A 20,755-nucleotide genomic window follows, 5' to 3' on the forward strand; every position below is an offset into this window, starting at 1 on the left:
AAGCCAGCCTGCAACGTCTGTGTGTGTTGGACTGACTGTGTGTGTGTGTGTGTGTGTGTGTGTGTGTGTGTCAGTTTGAGTGTGAGAGGGAGAGAGTGGTGGGCTGTGATCAGAAAGTGAATGAGCCATTTCACTGGCTGCAATTCTCATCTCTCTGTCTCTCTCTCGGAGGGGAAGTCGGAGCTGTGGACTGCAGTGGAAATGAGCTCGGCCGTGCAGTAAGTGTGGCGACCTCGTGGCTAACCCCACACTGTTTCCACCGCTCTCCCTGCTAAATGATGCCTACTGTATCCTGCCCAGGAGGAGGAGGAGGAGGAGGAGGAGGAGGAGGAGGAGGAGGATGCAAAGGATGGAGGCTAAACTCAGACAGCAGCCCCACCCCTCCTTCCTGTTTGCTCTCATCTCACCACACTGGGAGACTAAAGAGTATTTGTGAAAGTGTTGATTTATGAGCAATTTGTCATATGCTACGTGTGTATTTCGATGTTTAGGTTAGTGTTTTGCACTCTTCCAACAGGTTTCACGTGGACGTGGATAAATCTGTGTAAAACTTGATGAATAAAACAAAAAGACTTTTTTTGGACTTCAAATTTGCCTCATTTTGTCATGAACGTTAGTGCTGCAGAGAAATGTTTGGATCAGGGTCCTGTGTTATGCTCATTAACATGTTAATAATTTAATTTTTGGGGTCTTCCAGAATGGCCTTTCTGTGTGGAGTTTACATGTTCTCCCCGTGTATGTGTGGGTTCTCTCCGGCTTCCTCCCAACGCCCAAAAACATGCATGTTAGGTTAATTAGTGACTCTAAATTGACCCCAGGAGTGAGTATGAGCGTGATTGTTTGTCTGCTTTGTCTCTGTGTGGCCCTGTGATGGACTGGCGACTTGTTCAGGGTGTACCCTGCCTCTCGCCCAATGACGGCTGGGATAGACTCCAGCCCCCCCGCGATCCTAAGTTGGATTAAGCGGGTATAGAAAATGGATGGATGGGCTGTCTAGACTTTAATGTTGAAAAAAACCTAATATTTAATGCCATATTTTTCATAGCCGCACCAACTCTATTCCTCCTCTGCCTGAAACACTTTGTTAAAGCTACTGTCTCTTTAAGGACCAGAGGGCTCTCATTGGTCAACCAACTCATCTGAAACGGTGAAGTTTGACTCAGCTGCTTATCATGTGTTTGAAGTCTACCAAACTTGCCACTGGACGGTACATAAAAACATGATGCAAATTAGGTTTTTCCCGGGGATGTCATGACGTCACAGAGAAAAAGACAGGAAGACAGACGAGGCGTTCGGCAGCATCACTTTCTGTGGGAGAGAGGAGCTGGACTTTGGGCGTTGTAACTTTGCATGATTTTACATGAACAAAAAGTTACATAACACAGTGAAGAAAACAGAAAAACTTGAAAAAGCAAAATCTTTATATAATCTTACGTCCATTTGACATTTGTCACTGTGGGCATGTGGGCTATAGTCATGCTGATTTTCTATACCTGCTTTCAAAATTTAGTCTGACTTAAAGTGTTTTTGTGACTTTGGAAACTTCGGGATGTTGAATTCAAAAATAAATTTGCGTGGGTTTGTGTGTTTTGCCCATGCATGAGTTTGCAATGATTAATGATTCAACTTTAAAACTGTGCAGCACTTGAGTAAGTGCCTACTGGGCTTTGGAAGGCTCACAAATTAAAACGTCAATACAAACATAAGAAAATGTTCTGTCTTATTCAAATGAAAATACTTTTCATTAGACTCTTAGTCTTTGATTTCTTTTTCTTAAATCATGGCACTGGGCCAAACCTCTTGCTGTTGCGAATCTCCAGCACTTCAACAATCCATACACATGTGTGTTACTTCTGTTAAACGGTGAATGATTACAAAAGGTACCAGCAAATACCAGTTAATATTCCTCCGTGTTGTTTTAAGAATTTACAACAGTTGTCAGGCTGTCCGCTTTAGCTACAAACAGCATACACACCCCAGGGTTAAACTGTGTTTGTACTCTCCAAGCCTTAGGCTTTCATATATTTATCTATTTCAACATGTTTTCGGGCTTAGAACCACGCAAAGTCACAATTTTCCCATGAATGCTTGCGAACACAACACTCCAACCTGGTCCCTCCTTCACAAATCTGTCTGATCAAGCACTGTGTGCACAGGGTTCATAACATGAGTCACAGAAGAAAGCAGCTAAGTTAAAGGAGAAGTTGTTGTTTTTTTAAAACCTGGACCTCATTTCTAGCATAAAATACGTAAAATACAAAAACCTACTCACCGATAACAGTTTGGTGAAAGTCGGCGTCCTTCGGATGCTATTGAGATCACTCTAGATCCGCGTATCCGTTGTTGTTATCCGGGGCTATCAGGTGACTTATTGGAAGCTTTCTACACACGTGTCTAATGGGATGACTTCATCAACGCACGCCGTTGCAGCACAGCTTATTTACCCCGTGCTCTGTGACAGTCGGCTAACTTCACACGGAGTTTGCTTCTGGTAGTTTTGTGGCGTCATTCTACACACGTGTGTAAAAAGCTCCCTTAAGCTCCCCGATAGCCCCGGATAACAACAACACGACAGCTATGAGCTAACAGTGCAATAGTACGCGTTCATTCATTCATTCGTCTGAAAGTATTGGTGAAATAAAGACAGATAATGCCTTATTTAGAGGCTGTATTGTCTATGCCCTGTTCACTACTGTTATATGGATATACGCAGCTCTCGAGTGATCTAAAAATCTTCCCAAAGGACGCCGACTTTCACCAAACTGTTATCGGTGAGAAAATGAACGTATTTCATGCCAGAAATAAGTTCCCCTTTAAAAACAGAGACCTGAGACCTTATTTTCTCATGGCACACAGCGGATCCATATCCATACCTCTTCACACCTTCACACAGTCCCTTTCTGAGTTCAGAGTTCAGATTGGTGACCTCACTCACTCCATTCAATCAGGCATGAGAGGCAGCTGAGTGGCAGGTGGATGGAAAGGCAGGTAGGAAAAATTTGGTGATGTAACACATTTGCAAACAGCTTACAACCATAACTTAAATGAAGATTTGAGGCCAGTCTCCTCAATAAACTCTTGAATGTAGCGAGCTGGTAAGCTCAGTATCAAAAGCATTCAGCACAATTCTCAGCATCGTGAGAAAACTGCTGGTCTGAGCACAACGTCTGCGTAAATGACACCATGGCTGGGTGATGTAAGCTAACGGGCGCAATTCTCGGCTGTAATTTTATCTCATGAAAGAAAAAAGAAGACTTATTAAGCCTTTTATGGACAGAAAATATATGTATTGGCTCCTTTTTTTAAAAAAAAAAGCTAGCTGTAGAAATGAGTAAAAGCAAAAAAGATGAAAATTTACAGGCTAAAACGTAGGTCGAACATGTACCAAAGCCATTTTCCAGGAGGCTTTTCGAGATCGTGAGGAAGTGGTGGCTGAAATCGTATGAGACTCTGAAAAGCTCTGGACATTTGAAATGGTGTTTGCAGCCCCTGTACTTTGGAACATGGTAAGATATTATCAAATCCAGAAGAATGTACCTACAAAGAACTACTCTACATACATATATACAAAAGAGAGAGCACTAACAGAAAGATTTCACTGCTATCAGCTTTGGAAACTTTCAACAGAATCTCTTGGCTATGATTGGTAGAACAAAAGGATGTGTGACCCTGTTTTAATTACAGTTTGTCAAAAGATATCAGTCAAATTCTGGACTTCTATGCACACACATGCTGCACATCCAGCACACCCCGAAGCCTCATAGCCCACTTCACACATTCATGAAGAATTTTTAAGGGATTTTTATACTTATAAATGTAAGTTGCACAATGTGTTTTATAAGCTTGAGATGAATCAGGCAGTTTGCCTGCCCACAGATTAGCATGAAATCCTGACAGAGAGTTGAAATATGTAGAAGATATGATTCTCAGGGATCCAAATATACCACAAACACATGCATATAAATAGCCGATTGTTGGTATCTTGAGAGCTTTTGGACCAAAAAACTATATCAGAGACCAGAGAGCAACAACTTTCTTGCTGGAAAAAAAAAAAGAGACAGAGAAGTGGTCACGAAGAATCATCTATTCTCGTGTTGTTGCTCTGCCAACACAGAGGCCAGTTCCAGGGCAGCCATAGGCCTCTGTATGCAGTTACTTAAACCTAAATTGAGTCAGTTGTTGCATCATTAGTAATATATAAAAGTTAATTTGTCAATGTGGGTTGCAGTAGCTTTTATATGTCTAATGTTCGGCCTTTGGTTATCGCTCTAACCTGCAATTTCTCCAACATTTCTTTCGCTGTCAGCTTCTTCGAAATTGACCTTTTTTTCAAAAGGAGTTGGAGCAGGAAAAATGTGAAAAAGATGGTTAAATTAAGAGGAGGTGGGATGAAAGTGTAAAAATCTGGGAAGATAAAGAGAGAAAGATCTGCACCTGCAGAGAGAAAGAAGCAAACATCCAGCTCTGCTCGGAGCTAACCCCTCCTCACAGGGGAGCCAGCTGGGCAGATTGCAAGTGAAATGGAGGCTTTGAAGGTTGCAGGTAGCAGCTTTTTTGCCCCTCTTGCCCTCCCCACACCTCCCCCTCCTCCTGGTTCCTCTCGGCGGAGTAGCAGCTCGAACCACAGCGGCCCTTCAGCAGGCACAGGTGGTATTGCTCACTCCAATTTAGCTCAAACCGCCGACTTGAAATAGCGCGGCTGTCAGAGGCAATCTGCGGCACGAGATGGACTGCTGGCTCCAGCGGAGAGGAGAAAACAGCAAAGTCGGGCTGAAAGGGAGTGAGCGGGAAGAACGGAGGGAACAGAGAGGGGAAGGAGGAGGAACTCTTGCTCCCCTGCTGAGTTCCTCGCATCCAGCAGCAGCACATGTTCGCTGTGAGCTCAGTGCAGGCAGAGGTCAGAGAAGCCAGAAGTTTATTTATCGCAGGATGGGACTGGCTGCCATATGGGGGGTCCAATCTGTTAGTGTTAGTCCTGCTGTCCCCTGCAGGGGAAAAGGTGCTGCTGACACATGGGACAGCTGAGTGAAGCAAACATTTCAAAAACACAAGCTAATATTTGGTGTTGATATTCCTAGAAGGATATTCCTGTTGGGTGATAAAACAGAGTGAAAAAGAAAGTGTTTTTGTGCTATAAACTGTCCATAGCTCTGGGTTTTTCCACCAAAGGGATTCCAGTTAGAGCTAGCGTCTATCAAGAAGAGAGGGAGGCTCAGACATGTATTGGAAGAGACGTTAAAAGTGGCGGCTTTCTGGTTTTGGAATATCAAACCGGTTGTTGGCAGTATCTGTATAAAACCAATTCAGAACTGGCTCTAGCAGGAGCCCTGAATTAGCAGCAGAATCCAGTTTTCAGTTAAAAATAATGACAAAGTGACACTGTGTGATGGGTTGGGAGCAATAACAGGCTGGATAAAGAGCACAAAAAAGTAACAACAGCCACGTGTTTTTGTAAAAACATGTTGCACTTTGTTGTTTATTGTCAGAATGGGGTGGATGCATGGCGTGGAAGGACACGGATGCGGACTTTCAGAAACAAGACTTGATTTATTATTCAAACAAGGCTATCGTAAATCGCGGCTGAGCCGGATAACAAAACTAGACTGTGGAAAATAAAACATGGCTAAGGCAAAAAAACAACAAAAAACATGACTTGAGGGGTATTCCACGAAGCTGGCTTAGCGGAAAGCCTGGCTTTTCTCGCTAGTTCTGGCTAAACTTAGAAAGAGTTCCGTTCCACGAAGGTGGCTTATTTGAATGCCCGCTGAGTAACCATGGTAACTTATGCCGCTGAACTAGCCTGCTCCCGGGCAGGCTAAAGTTGAAGCTTAGCTTAGCTGCGTCTCAAAGAATGTCCGACCGGCTGAAACAGACTCCCGAAAGAAATGTTCACCAAGAATTGGCTAAAAAACTAAACAAAAACTGTGGTTATCATATCACCACTTTCACTGTCTCGAAAAATCAATCAGTCGGTGCCAGTGCAACTAAAGAAATGCAACTATACACACGTATTGAGCATGAAATTAAATGGTATTGATTAAAACTAATCAATACCTAACAAACATCCGATCTACACCCACGTAGGACCAGACTCAGAAAAATGGGGGACAGGTAATATTGTTAATAATACAAATTATTGAAAGCTCCTTTCAAAACAGTCAAGGACACTGTACAAACAAGATATTAGATAAAACGCAGGAATTAAAACATCATACCATATTAAAAATACAAAGAACGGAGCAATCAATGGAGGTAAGCACACTTGAACGAATGGGTTTTGAGTTAACAGAGGGAGAGTGTCAGTATTGCGAATGCATCCAGGCCCCTGCTGGATCCGTGGAGGCTGACTACGTAAACCAAAAATTTTTCCATATCCTAATTGTACAGGTATACTTGGGGATAATTGTCTGAATTGGTTTTCTCATTTTGAAAAACACCACATCAACCCCTTTGAGTAATGCTGAGCAATGTTACATTTATGCCCTGTGAAACCTCATCATTGACTCATATCCTCCGTGCAAACAGATGATCTGTGATGGAGGTCATTTCATTTCCAACATTGAGGCCAAATGGCCGGGATCAGTTCATGATTCTTGGATCTTCCGAGCATCCTCACTGGCACAGAGGTTTGCACAAGGCGCAAGAATTTCACTTACCCGAAGGAGTGTACTTTTGAAGCAAGGTGTATATAGCATAGTCATAATTTTGGTAATCTAATGAGAGGTCATTTTAAGGAATTTAAAGTGCTCGTCATACTTTATAATAGATAGCCATATAAGGCACATATTGCATCAAATTGCCAAGTCTTAACACATGTATATCCATCCAACATTTCTCTTATTCTGCAGGAGAGTTCACTGGTGTCCTGCTTGGGGACAGAGGCTATGCATGCTGGCCGTACCTCCTCAGGCCATATCCTGATCCAGGAACAAGGGCATGCACATGCACATGCACATGCACATGCACATGCACATGCACATGCACATGCTCATGCACATGCACATGCACATGCTACAACAAGGGCACGGATAGAAATGACCTTTGGCCAAATTAAATACAGGTTCATTGCTGAAAGTTCTCAGGCACCATGGCTGACTTCTGACAGAGCTATCTTAAATTAATAGTATACTTCATATTTTATACATTTTGTCTTGTGGACAACTTTTCAGGCTCAAGTCTTTTCTTGCTTGAGTCCCTGCAGGTTCCAGTGCCTGAAAGGACTCAGTTTCTCCTGACACAGTGAGGGACCTATACAGGGACACATATTTCCTTTGATCCTTATTGTTGTGACCTTTGATTAGAACTTCTTTATTTAGCATCGACACAGTAGCAGTTTAAGTCAGAGCAAGTGTAAGAAGGCTAAATGGACAGAGATGATTTATAACTTTCCACACAGAAAATAGAATTAAATACAGTTCACACCACAACCTTCTCCTTTATCTGAATTTATACTAACATCCCTCTCCAGTTTCATAATCTCTAGCTTGATCTTTTTTATTTTCAGTTTCTTGTGTTCCATATCTAGTTTGGTGCTCTCTTTATTGGACAAACACATTTCTTCAAGGGCTACTTACCACTCTGAAATATTTTCCTGTACTTTACCTTCACTTGCTGCCAGGTACGCTTTTGGCTGTTAAGATTGCTCCTGTTGAGATGTAACAGTGAAAAAATAATATGTGGGTCACACACACTCACGATAATATAGTCACAAAGTATGATGATGCGTGTCGATTATTGGGTTATTAATAAAGTGAGCAGGGCCAGTATATTTGTGCTGTACATCTCATACAGAGACAATTCAGCATGCTTTATGTAAACAAATTATAACACAGAGAGGAGAGCATAAATACATGAGGATAGTAAAATAAACGTGTTCAGCACAGAATCCCTATTAAACTAGAAATTATTATCGAGATTCTTACCCGATGGCTAGAAAAGAGCAGTTCCTGGAAGCGGAACCACATGCAATGACACAGTTTCAGATATATCGTTGAATCACATCATAAAGAAGGCTCTTGGCATAAATTCAAAAGCCTCAAGCACAGCACTAAGTAGTGACGTCGCATCCTTTGCCAACAACAGCACGCACATTGCGGTTTCACTCAATGTGTCACTCGCTCTTCCCTTTGAGACCCTAACTTTACGCGGTTAGGGTCAGGCAACAAAGTTTCCTGGTTAGCTTTAGGCCCTAAAACTACTTGGTTAGGTTTAGCGATCCAAACTACCTGGCTGGAGTTTGGAAAATATAGTGGTTTGGACTGAAACACAATCCTAACTTAACATGACAATAGAAAACATTCATTTAGGTGACAATACCAGCTTGAGCAAGCAAACAATGATGTAATCATCTTAGGACAGTCTGATAAGTGTACCTCACATGCTCTGTGGTAACTGGAGATCTATGACACTTTCATGCCCTCTGGTATTTTAGATAAAACAATGTGGAGATCAAACGAAACACTTGGAGCACATGAGCACATTGTTGCAAAGACACTGAACAGCGAGGGATCCTAAGAAGCTGAGGTATTACAAGTGAGGAAGTTTTAATGAGACCTAACAGAGGTCAGACGCTCTTGCTATGGCTAAATGAAATCAGGTGTAAACACTCAACACTCATTTTATAATTCTTCACAATATTCATCCTGTAGGCATCCGCAATCAATTTTTGTTACACAGACTTCAGATAAAAGATTCCACAACCCCGGAACTGCACTTATTGTGAAGACCAACTGTGCTGTCTTGATAGTGTCTTTTTCTGTGTTTTCTTTTTTTTTTTTTCCAACAAACTGCCATCTTATTGAAGAGGTATTTAATTAATTTCTGGAATTGGTTAGAGGCTCTTTAGAGGAAGAATTTCTGGATGTGAGTTGACTGTGGGTGCATCAGGGTAGTATTCCACTCTAGGCATCTGGTCCTGCCACAATTGTGAACCTGCCTCAAAGAGAACGCAAATGACACAGTGTATGCTGCTTGCTTTGTGGCAAACAATTTACCACCACAAGGCTCTGTAAATAAACCCTCTGAACCCAAACAAGAGGTGAGGAAAACGGATTTCGCGTCAGAGGGAAATGAAACGCAGCTTGCATTTTACTCAAAAGCATTGGCAGCTCTTCCTCCCGTCTTTTTCCTATCGTCCTCTCTATGTTTTTCTTTTTGTCTTTCACACACAAACACACACTTTTACACATCCATCTGTGGTGCAATTGTCTTAAGTGCAGACGCTGTCTTCAGAGGTGTATTAACTGGTAATGCCAGCTTCTGAGGATCCCCGGATGCCTGATATCCAGCAAGCAGACACATGGAGCACCCAGCAGTGTTGCATGGCTCACCAACAGCAAGAGATTTATACACACACACACACACACATGTATACATGCAAAAGGCAACAAAAACAGGAAGCACACGATTAAAATGAGCTCTGAGAGACCGAAAGCGTTTCTTCTTCGACAGCATGCGTTTAAAGGCTTGTTGTTTTTGCCCGCAGCTACAGCCAGCTCGGATGATGTTGAGTTCCTTAAAGAGGGTGAACCAAGCTGCTTTTGCTGAATGTTAATGTAGACTACAAATATCTGAAAGGGGGTGGGGGGCGCTGGGGGAAAACAAAAAAAAAAAACATGCAAGCTCACTCTCGGATTTAATGCCAGCTTTGGTTAAATCAGCTAATTTTTGTTGTTGAGCTGAAAAGCCCAAAGAATACAGCCGCAGTACACAACGCAGCATCATTCAATTTGATGGTGTACATTTATACCAGAGGTTTAACACGGCTTCATGTGTGGGTTTTTTTTTCTCTGTCATTCCACAGACTCTCTTAAAGGCACTGATAACACCTGAGGCATGCTGTCGTCGTTTCTCTCCTCATTTTTCACCTGCACTCGTGCAATTATGGCTGAACTATGCTTTGAAAGAAAAAAAAATGAACCCTGCTATGGAAAAACAAAAGAGTAAACGCACTAACAAATGGCACTAACAGCAAGAGACGTCTAAATGTAGCTCCGAAACTACTACGGGAAACGGATGCCAAACTAATTTGAGAAAAACCCGATGTCCTCCAGAACTTTTTACGACACGGTTTTGAATGGATTTGTCGGAAAGTTTCGTTGATTTTTTTTTTTGTACCATTCTTTTTCAGTGCATAAGTTTTCGAGAACATGACTGCTAAGAATGTAAAATTTTAATTTAATACCTTTTGCAGTGAAGACTAAAGTTGGTATTCAACCCGTTTTCACTTCCACCTTATCATACACAAATAGCGATGCTTCGTCAAAACTGCCGAGAGAAGCTTTACCGCGGCAATGAGGAGAAATGACGGCGAAGCCTTCCCCACCCGAAGCCTTTTGTACAGCCGTGGAAGGATAATTGGCAATATGCAGTTGTAAAGAAATTCATTTTGCATCGGAAAAGCAGTAAAGAGTTACTCTTGCCCAAGCATCAGCATGTGATGCGTTCAGAATGAGAATGCGTTTTGCTAACCACAAACATGATGATTTGAAACTGGATTGAGAACTTCATGATTAAGAACAAAGGAAGATTGTGGTTAGAGTGAAACTAGCGTTTCAGTTTGATCGGAGACACTGAAGTCCAACATAAAATTAAAACGGCAACATATTCTTCCACTTTTTAAAAAATCTTTTTTTTTTTAACAATTTGAAGTTGTAAGGTCTTAGAAACTGAGTCAACATCATTTAAAGGAGAAGTGTGAATAACATTGGCGACATGTCAGTGCAAAGTTGCAGATTGTAACCAATTGAAAATCACTTCAGGACTTCAGTCGTCACCAGTGTTGGGAGTAACGGCGTTTAAGTATAATGGCGTTACTAACGGTGTTATTTTTCCAGTAACGGAGTAATCTAATTAATTACTTCTCTCATCATTACAACGCCGTTATCGTTACTGAGAATATAAAGTGGCGCGTTACTACAATTTGGTTGTAGGCTTTCGGCTACACATCAGCTGCACGCTGCCTGGAGAGAGCAGGGGTGGGGATGATGACACCGTTGCAAATGCGATGATGATTGGCTGGGTGGGCGCACCCTGCTCACGCTGTCTCACTGCACGCGCTGACTACTAAACACATACAAAGACAGCGACAATGCCGACGAGCCAGGGAAGTTTAAAGGTAGCGTTCTCTAACTGGAAGTACCGGCACTACTTCTCACTCGTGGAGATAAAAGGCAAGAATGTGTATGTAACATGCACGCTATGCCCAGGGAAAAATACTTTATCCACGTCTACCTCAAGTAACTCAAATCTAATGAAGCACCTTACATCAACCCATGCGAATATGAAGCACTTGTTGCTTCTGCAGCTAGCTAACCCAAGCCCAAGCCCAAATGCAGCTAGCGTGAGCCCCAGCGAAGGAGACGGAGCCACTCGAGAACAAACAACACTCGATTTTTCGGGTCAGAAACAGGTGACCACCATCACCATTTTATATTCAATATTTATGTTTTTATTTCTATGCATCATATGGCAGGCTGCAATCTATTGAGTTCAAATAAATACCGAATGTTCTAAATGACTGTATATAGTGTTTTTATTCTTCAGTCAGTTAATATAAACATATTTGATGTTAAAGATGTTATAGAATGTAACAGCGTTATAGAACATAAAAAATAACGCCACAGTTACTTTACTGAGTAACTAATTACTTTTACAATGTGGTAACTGAGTTACTAACTCAATTACTTTTTTGGAGCAGTAACTAGTAACTATAAGTAATTACTTTTTAAAAGTAACTTGACCAACACTGGTCGTCACTAAATATGACCCCCACCCCGTTCAATGAATTGTTCACTCATCAAGTTAACTTAATTTGAGAGTTTTCTTCCATTTCCATATAGGTTAGGATTAACATTTCTAAAAAAAAATCTTTTTTCTACATCTACAAGAACAATTCAGACATAATACTCTTCTTTTTAACATCAAGTTCAAAAGGATCTCACTCGCCCCCTCTTTAAACAAAAATAAACCAACACAAACCATGACAGACAAAGAAATCTGTTCCAGGACTCCTTGAAACATGTAGCAGGGCAACCATGAAAAAATAAATAAATCAGGTATGGTGCCACATTAGTCCATAGATTGAATACTGAGAACAGCTTTGGTTATCTGTTGTTGCCGTCGAGTCATTACGTAGTTTTGTTTTAGTTTCAACCCTCAAAGATGGTGAAAACTAAACAAACATTCACACCCCTGAATACTACCCATGACAGCGTCCTGTAAAGTTCCGCCCCTACAAGTGGCAGATGAGCAATGCGGCTGATATGAACCTTTTCCCACATCAAAATAGATGCCAATCTCGTTCCTAATGGTACATCACCCACACTGCTTTATATAAGTCATATGAAACGACTGCACGAAATGCGTCTCGAAGTTCATGACAACTGTTATTTCGCTTCTATGTCATGTTCAGTTAATACACTTGGATTGGGTTTAGGCAATAAGATTACTTGTTTAGGGTTAGGTTGGGGCTAAACTATATTCTTTTTATATTGCCACCTGTCTTCGTGGCATTTTGGCTGGTTGCCTCGGTCACATGTAAATACAACACGTTAGGATGAAATTTGACCACTTCCTCGTTCAAAATTGCTGGGTTCAGGCGACATAATGATCATGGACTAAGACACAATCCTTTTGCTTTCATGGTTTGGCACTTTTACAATCCACAAGAGGTTGCTTTAACCCCCAAAGAGGTTGTATATCCTTAAAAGATAACTACAACTTAGTTCCATGCATGAGAGGAGGACAGTCTCAAACCAGATTTTAATATCCTTTAAAAAAAAGAAAAACTTCCTCAGTCATAATGAAGTCACCTGAGTGACAAGTAGCCCCCATGAGACCTTTAAGAATTAAACTACAACTGTAACTAGTAGCTCAAATACCTATTTGCGCTGCATTCACGCTGGTTGTTGCTTCAACATCAGAGCTCAGTGTCAAGAACTTTAAAAGATGCTGCATCTTGCAATGTCCTTGACTAAAAGCCATGTCACACAGACTGACACTCAAAGTGTCCCTATCTGCTCAGAGCGCCATCAGCTCAATACTCTTTTCATGTGAGGAAAAAACAGCAGACTGTGCCTTTAATTAAACAAGTGGCTGGCCACTGAGTTGTCCATCAGAAGAGGGAGGCGAGAGAGAGAGAGAGAGAGAGAGAGCGCGGTCTTTCATCCTCCGGCTTCAAACGCTCTGCAGAAAATGGAGTTTTAGCTGCTGCTGCGCTAACGTGGCGGACGGGCCTCGGCGCGTGACGACGCGCACCCCACTGCGTCAGCAGGGAGCCTGCTCAAAAGCGCTGCACAATGAGACAAAGATGGGAACTCACACCGAGGTTGAATGCACAAAACACACACTTTAAACTCACATGCACACACACACACACACACACACACACACACACACACAAGAGAGTAGGAACTAAGTAGTTAGGGTGGAAGCTCCAGGAGCATAATGACTTCTTCAGAGAGAGACAGACAGCAAAAAGAGCAGAACATCCCTCTGAAAACCGGACTCTTTTATGTAACAGCTCTTTTATAGAGCTGGAAAGTGAAGCAACAAAGTGTGTGTGCGCAAAGGGAAAGGCTGCGGTTAACTTGGAGAGCTCTGAGTCATTTGACGGCGAAGCTCTCTGTCTTCCAAAAGTATGATAGCAGCAGAGTGCAACCATGGGAGACTGGGTGCTTACCTGGAAACAGATATCCTGAGAACACCTACGTAAACTCTCATCTGTGCTAAGATGACAAATGAAACGGCGGCGGAGCCAGAGAGTTGAAGATAAATGGCACAAACTCGATGTGGAGCAATTAAATCTCTCTCTGTGCCCACATTATTCACTTCCTCCTCCCTCCTCCTCTCTCCAGGGGGTCCCAGCTTCACTTTGTTTGTTTTAATTATTTTTCCATATGCAAATGTGCCTTTGCTCCATAATTGCTGCATGAGATCCTTGTCACTGTTTGGAGTAGAGAAGTTTGAGATTTGATGGGGGGGGTGTAGCGACAAACAAGGAGCAGTGGTTATCGATTCCCAAGGAACCATCTTTCGAGAAGTCATCAGCTAGGAGCAGCAAGGTAATCAATCGTTCATGTACATTACGCCACCTCCTCCTCCTTCCATGTACTAGCAGCATGAGAAGTGTTAATGCTACCTCGCAACATCAATCACACTGTGAGACAGGCGGGGAGTTGGTGGGAAGCAGAAAACAGCAGAGAAGGGGAGGCAGAGGACGAGGACGAGGGATACAGATGAAATGAGGAGAGAGGAAGACTGTGTCAAAATAGTGGAAAACACTGGAAATAGGAGGTTGGAGGAATAAATAAACACAAAAAGCCTGGCTGTTGACTTCAAACAGACACCCTCTCCCCCCTTCTTCATACTGCTGCTGAAGAGTTGAACGTTCGAAAATGCCGTCTCGCTAAAATCGACAGGAGCTCAGCGATTGGTCGGTGCCTCAATAATCTCACGGTGCGAAAACGTATTTGACAAAACACGACCACAAAAACCTTAAAGGCTAAAGCGGGAGAAGGCCAACTTTCAGCAAAACACACACACAAAAACAATAAAACTTGTGACAAAAACACGACGACAAACTAATACGGTCGCAGATGTTGAGTCGAGCTGTCGTGTCTGCTGCGACGTCGCCTTCAGTTCGGCGTGCGTTCATCAAACTTTTCCGAAACGCCGCTGCGTCTTTCTGGATACGTTCGGGTTCCGTCGTCTTCCAGAATGAGTTATTTTGTTCTGAAATCTCTTTTGCTTTGTCGACTCTTTTATCATGTTCACTCCGCTGAATCTTGTTCTGTCGTGTGTTCATTGATATTTTCTGAAATTCTGTGTTTTTTTCTTCTCAGTTTTGTTTGTGTAGAAAATTTGAGGGATGGTCGCCGAGCCCATGTGGAGATGAGTGATGAGGAACTCTGCTGACACGGACTTAATCGAACATAGAAACCTTTATTGCATTCATCAGGTCCGTCTCGAATTTACAGAAAAGATGCATCAAGTCTGGAGAGAGTGGCTCAATTGTTCGAATGGAATCTCTCATTTTTCGGGGGGGGGGGGCGTTATTTTATGGGAGATGCTCAAGGTCCTTTATTCTCCAGGCATCTAGCCAAGAGACAATGGCCCTCATTTATCAAACTTGCGTAAGACGAAAAACATGCGTAGGTCGTGTGTACGTTCTTTTCTGCGCAAAGGTTGGCATTTATCAAATCCATCGTGAGCGCAGGAAAGATGAAATCGCCACGACAGGTCTGAAGCCGTGTACGCACTTTTCCATTTTGACTTGCGGTGACTACAATAGCATACATAAACAGCGGCGTCACTAGTGCGTGCCTCAGGAGTCGCAACATATCCCTAGGTTAAAATTACAGACATATCACTTCAAAGAAGGCCCATGTTTTATTTGTTTTCAACATAAATATAAACATAAACGCAAATTAAATAAATAAAAAAATTAAACAAGTACAACTCCGTAATTGGAAGAGTGATGGCTCATTATTCAACCGCCTATTTAAGAGGTGATTCTAGCGGCGCGGTAATGGCGAAACGATGGCAGATCTGGCTTTGTTAGAGGACCTGAACGCGCGCATCAGGCGCGAGAGAGTGTTCCGGGACCGGCAGGATTTCTTTCGGGAAAATGATGAGTGGCTTATGAGCCGTACAGGAGAGGCGCTTTAACACTGCGCATACGCAAAGACGTAGCTCCGATCAGGCCAGCCACCCTCTCCTCCAAGGCACTCAAATCCAAACCTGGATCGGAGCCCCCCCCCCTGTTTGTGATATGCTGCGTCGGAGAGCTGCGACCTTCTTTGGTGGCAAATTTCATATCGGACCACTTCTTCCTGATCTTACTGGAGAAATAGTAAAACATCGTTCAATTTTAGATTTCATTTAATCTGGAGTTTATCACATTTTATTGACCATCACAGTAGGGGAAAATACATAACTCGTCCAGTCTGCGATTTACATCGCCAACGCTGTTGACAGCCGTCCCAGCTGTCAACAGCGTTTCTTTGCCGCCTTTCGTCTATCCATGTCGCAAATTCTAGAGGTGCGGCCTCTCAACCCCCTTTTGTAGAAGGCGTGGTTAGGATCATTACGATGGATTTTGGCCGCCGGATTTATCAACAGCCGCTCGGTCTTACGATGGGATTGGTGTGGTACGCATGTTCTGTAAATCTCACTTGAGCCTCTGCGTACGACGAGTTCTCCGCTCATATCAACGATGCTTTCTACGACGGCTTGATAAATGAGGGCCAATGTCCACGGACTACATGCCTTTGGAATGTATTTTTCCTCCGAATCTCCTTATTTGACTATATGCTATCTCAGTGAACTCAGAAAAGGCCCTTCTCCACTGTCTTGAGTATCAGACACCTCATTTGCTTGCTCGTCTGCCCCGTGCAGCTTTGCGTGGCTTTGTCACAAAAAGCCTCGGCTGGGACTTGTGAGGAAGGAGCGCTGAGCCACTTGCAGGAAACCCACAGTAACACGTTTGATAAAAAAAATATTTTTTTTAATCACACAAACCATCATGTCTGGCCACGATCTCCTTCAGTGGCCGACTCACAGACACATCGCAGTTGGACCTGAATAGAAATGAATCCCAGAATTCAGCGCATTTCCTGTCTTGCTAGCCAATGCTCAGTTGGTGAAAGTCACCAACTGAGCATTGGCAGGTTCTGCAGTTGTGCCAGAACATGCCTATTGATGTTGCATCCTCTGAATTTACAACTTCTAAATGGGAAGTCAAATTTCCTTGTTGGTATCCTGGGTAAGCTTTATCAAGTCCTTGTACAGTTGGAAGTGTACATGGTTTACTGAGTAAATATAAAATCTTTCATTTGTTTATCTGCTCTAACTCACTGAGCAAAGTATTGGTAGAACTAACGGTGCTCTCCCAGTACCCAGCTCCTCATCAAGCTTTCAAATTTCTATCCAGCAGTTTTTGCTCATAAATGGTCCAGGAATGATATTAGAGCAACTCTAAGCGACAGGATGTGTTGCTGATGCCATTTAAGAAAAATACATTTGATTTGAAGACTGGTTTATCTATGAAAATATAAAAACTATCTTTTGAATTTTAAGCCTCCATAGATTCCTCAATTGGCCTGTTGGCCTTGTTTTAATCTGCTCTTTTCATGTCTTGTACACGGTTTGTTTTTATGCTTTTATTAGTGTGGTCATTTTATAATCCTTGTATTTTGTTTCATTCCATGTTTGTGCTTTTTAATTGCTATATCAAACATTGAGTTACATTTTGCTTGAAAAATGCTCTATAAAGTCACAAGCCCTGCAAATCCCTGAGATGCTCAGAGAAAGTCTTAAAGGGGACATATTATTTTAAAATAACTTTTTTTTTCCCCGCCTGTGCTTTTAGAGCATGATTTGGGTGTCTGAAGTCTATATCTATATACCACGAGTTGGTGAATGAGACTTGAGAACATGTCTCTAAGCAAACAGGCAAAATACAGCTCGGGGGCCGGAACCAGACCGTGGACCATCTATATCCTATTCATGATGTCCTCATATGAAAGAAATCAGTAAAAACCAGCATTCTCTTTATTAAAGCTGCAGTCTGCAACTTTTTTTCAAGCATAATGCCTGGAACTGTCCGGGGATTCTGAAAGTAGTACATTAAATACCCCAATACAAAAAAAAATGAGTTCTCTAGGTCCCCTATATGTCCCGCTAGGTCCCTCCAAAGCCAGCAGGTTTTTTTACAAAATTGCAGACCGAACCGGTAAAAGGTAACCAATCAGGTTACGAGCTGGGCTCTGCTGCCTGTCAATCACCGATTGTGCACGCGCGATACAAGGTAGGCTCGTCCCCACGCTTATTTATCTGGACTATTGAACTTCATTTCGGGCTAGTCTACTTACTGTGTCTTCCATGATCGCAAATGACAGGTGAGTTGATGAATGAGGAGTCGTGTAGGCGTATCTGGCGTGCACGTAGACGTGCACGAGTTCTCATGTGTTTTGAAGGGGCGGGACAGGAAGTTGAATAACTTTTTATTTTTCGGTTAAAAAATAAGCATTTCTTGCATTTTGCGACTACGGAGGTCACCGTTTTCAACTTCAAGCGTTCTGATAGATCATGTAAACTCTTAAAATGCCAAAAAGTAGGACTTTACGTATGACAACAACAAATCTTGCAGACTGCAGCTTTAAGAGTAAAAGGCTGTACTGTCATCTGTTTTCAGCAGCTGATGCCACCTACATTCAATTTTGTTGTCACTTGTAGTTCTTCTTCAATGACCACGAGAGGTTGCATATTATTTTGAACGTTATTATGCGGTATATTTTAATCTAATTTGATCTCCTAGTTGTTTATTTATTTTTTTCTCCTCCACCAAGGCAAGATCTGAGGCTATCACTTTTTGTTGGTGAGATCACGTGAAAACTACTCTGGTGAATTTCCTGAAGCTTGCCAGTTGAAGCATGAGCAAAGGAAAGAGCCATCAAATATTGGTGCAGATGTGGAGCCGTTTGGTTTAAACTTCGAGATACACCGTTGGCCGTCCGTTTTACTGAAAAACTTGCGGCTGTTTTTGCCAACTGCACAATTTGGAAGAAAGGTCCAGATCTGGGTTTCTGAAACTCCTCTCCCAAAATGGCAGCGATGGGTCACATATGTTTGCATATAATGTCACCGTCTTTGTCTGTGTCGGCATTTTTAAGAGCCCGTTATCAAGAGACCTGCTGAAGCTGACTGTGCCGAAAATCAGGTGACTACAACTGGAGCAAAAAACCAACGTGCATCAGAAACCAGTGATGGAAAATGTTGACACTCAGAAAGACATTATCAGTCCATTTTTGCGTTCCAATCTCATCTTTGATGCAGGTGTGTGTGTGTGTGTGTGTGTGTGCGTGAGCCGCAGAAGCTGCTCAAGAGTTTTAATGAGGTGGGCTGTATGAAGAAAAAAAAAAATAAATCAAAAATCAAAACAAACAAGGATAGGAGCTGAAACCGAAAGAGCGACATGAAGATTTGGAGAGAAAGATGAGGAGGGAGAGGAAGAGAGCAGACTGAGTTGGCTGTGCGCTCAAAGACAGGAGAACAAACCACTCAAAGTCATTCAGCTAATCCATCTCGACAACACTGAAGCCTCATCATATCGACCCCTCCCTATGTTGCACATACACACACACACACACACACACACACACACACACACACACACACACACACACACACACACACACAAAACCACTCCTTTCCTGACAGGCACTCTCCCCCTTCTCTTCCTCCTCCTCCTCCACCACCAGCAGCAGTTCCTCTAAAAAAAAAGGCAGGATGAAACAAGGAGGAGATGGAGGAACGTCAGGAGGGATACAGAAGGGAGGAAGCAAAAGGAAAGAACAGCTGAGGTTCACCCCGTGGGCGATGCAGCAGCCTGGACTCACCCCACCACCACCTGACTGCAATAACGAGTAACCTCCCACAACTAATGGCTTCACTAACTGACCACCCACGTCTCCTCTTTTCTAGCCCGACGCACCTCAAGAGAGACGAAGGGAAGGGAATCCTCTCTTCCATAAAAACCTAACCAAGCCTCACGGCAGTTTTTTTTTAAATTGAATTAAAAGATGACAGTTCTCCAGGTGCTCAGCAAGATTCATGACCCAGCAGAAGGAGGTGAAGGTGATCTCGAGCGACATTTAGCCTAAAGCCAGTGAGGTGTTTTTTTTTGTCGACTGGGCCTACCCTCCTTCCTCCCATTCAATTGGTCCGGCTCAAAGCCGTCAACCTTGAATGGGTGTGCAGCCCGCAGGTGAAGTAATTCGACCGGTTTCACAGAAATGCATTCCAAGCAATCTGACAGGTCATTTTCTTTTGCATTTTTCAACCTGTTTACATCCCATCATTCATGATCATTTTAATCTTTAACGAGAAGCGGCAGTAATCCAGAATTAAAAAGATAACGGACAAAGACGGATGCATCACTGAGATGAAATGCTGAAGTATTAATGAAACGCACCTTGATGAGGTTTTTGCTGCTGCAGCCTCATTTAGTTTAGTATGGCCAATTCTAAACACTTATAGCTGACTGACGTTATTGAAACTACTAAACAGATGGGGACTCGAGTCACTGTGACTTGGACTCGAGTCGACTCGAGTTGCTGTTTTGATGACTTGCGACTTGACTTGACAAAAAATAAAAGACTCAAGACTCGACTCGGACTTGGAAGTTAAAGACTCGGCACTTGACTTGACTTGAGACACGATGACTTGAATGACTTGAGTGTTATTCAGTTCATGTTTTCAGTTTGAATATAAAATTAATAATTTGATTTAAAAAATAATATCGATTACCCGGTCGGAGCGCAGGCTGAGAATGGCGTCATGATTGGATCACTACGCTGTGAATCAGTCAAGCTGTCCTCTCTACATACCTTACGTGTTTATTGGGGAGAATAAACTCATATCAGATATGCATCAACATGTCAGCGGGAGGGGGACCGAGAGTCATTGTCTTCGGCTTTCGTAATTACCATTTTGACGGCAAAAGACGAACAGCACAGTGCAAAACATGCGGCATCAACATCTCAGACAGCCAGACAACAACTTCGAACTTTGTTCGTCATTTGAAGATCCATTCTGACCAGTAACTGCTTGTCAAATGAGCTAATATTATCCTGTTAGCCTAGTCGGTAGTTAGCTAACGTTAGCTTGGTATGATACGGGGTGGACAGGGTGGACACATTGGGCAATGATGTTTACTGACAGTTACTTATATCTCGTCTTTTCACTTTATTAA

The sequence above is a fragment of the Odontesthes bonariensis genome, chromosome 11, assembly GCF_027942865.1.
Source record: "Odontesthes bonariensis isolate fOdoBon6 chromosome 11, fOdoBon6.hap1, whole genome shotgun sequence".
Classification (NCBI taxonomy): domain Eukaryota; kingdom Metazoa; phylum Chordata; class Actinopteri; order Atheriniformes; family Atherinopsidae; genus Odontesthes; species Odontesthes bonariensis.